This window comes from Gymnoscopelus microlampas (assembly GCF_963454915.1).
Source record: "Gymnoscopelus microlampas genome assembly, chromosome: 5".
NCBI lineage: Eukaryota > Metazoa > Chordata > Actinopteri > Myctophiformes > Myctophidae > Gymnoscopelus > Gymnoscopelus microlampas.
In genome coordinates, this window is record NC_139942.1 from 32,902,122 (window position 1) to 32,903,351 (window position 1,230).

A 1,230-nucleotide genomic window follows, 5' to 3' on the forward strand; every position below is an offset into this window, starting at 1 on the left:
CCAAGGTGACATTACTGCCTGCATTTCAACGTTACGCTTTTTCCTTCTTTCGTCAACGCCTTCCATTTTTCATTGTCATTTTAACTGTCAACCTTTTGTCCCACTCTCTCTCTCTCTCTCCACATCTTATGTGTCTCTATGTTGACCTCTCTCTCTCTCTCTCTCTCTCTCTCTCTCTCTCTCCTCTCTCCACATCTTATGTGTCTCTATGTTGATCTCTCCCTCTCTCCCTCTCTCTCTCTCTCCCTCTCTCTGCATCAGTGGTGTAAAGTAACTAAGTACATTTACTCAACTGTACTTAAGTAACATTTTGAGGTACTTTTACCTTACTGGAGTATTTCCAATTGTCTATACTTTTGCTTTTACTCCACTACATCTCAGAGGCAAATATTGTACTTTTACTCCAATACAATTATTAGTTACTAGTTACTATGCAGATATACATTATTACATTATAAAACATAAATTAACCACTTTAGCTCTATTTTATCCCTAGGCTATTTGAAAATAGCCGATCTACAAGCTCACAACGCGTCGCATCGCGACGCGTTGTGAGCTTGTAGATCTGCTATTTTCTAACATTTTAGTACTTTTACTTTTGGTACTTTAAGTACATTTTCATACCAATACTTTTGTACTTTTACTCAAGTACATTTTTAATTCCGGACTTTCACTTGTAACGGAGTACTTCTACATTTGCAGTATTGATACTTTTACTTAAGCAAAACATTCGAGTACTTTTTTCCACCACTGCTCTGGATCTATGTTGATCTCTCTCTGTCTCTATGTTGATCTTTCTCTTGCTCTCTCTCTCTCTCTCTCTCTCTCTCTCTCTCTCTGTGTCCTTGATACAGATACCTACTGCTTCTATCTGAGAAAACCATTATTACCATGCATGGCTGTTTGCTTGAAAAAAAGGGGGGGGAAAGGAGAAAAAAAAGGGAAAAGCTAATGATGTTGGCTTGAGCTCAGAGCTAATTAAAATTCTATAAATACGTGGAGGTAGGGGGTGTGATGGATGTAGTGTCAGAATTCTGGTTGAGCGGGGAGGAACAGGGAGGCATCCGGACGATCAATACTGGCATACTGAACACATGACACCGCATATGCATTTAACCCATTGAGAACGGGAACGCATCTGTGTATAATTTTTTTCATTTCTTTGGGCTATTCAAAAAATAGCAGATATACAAGCTCATAGCGCGGCACCGAGTGCCGCGCTATGAGCTT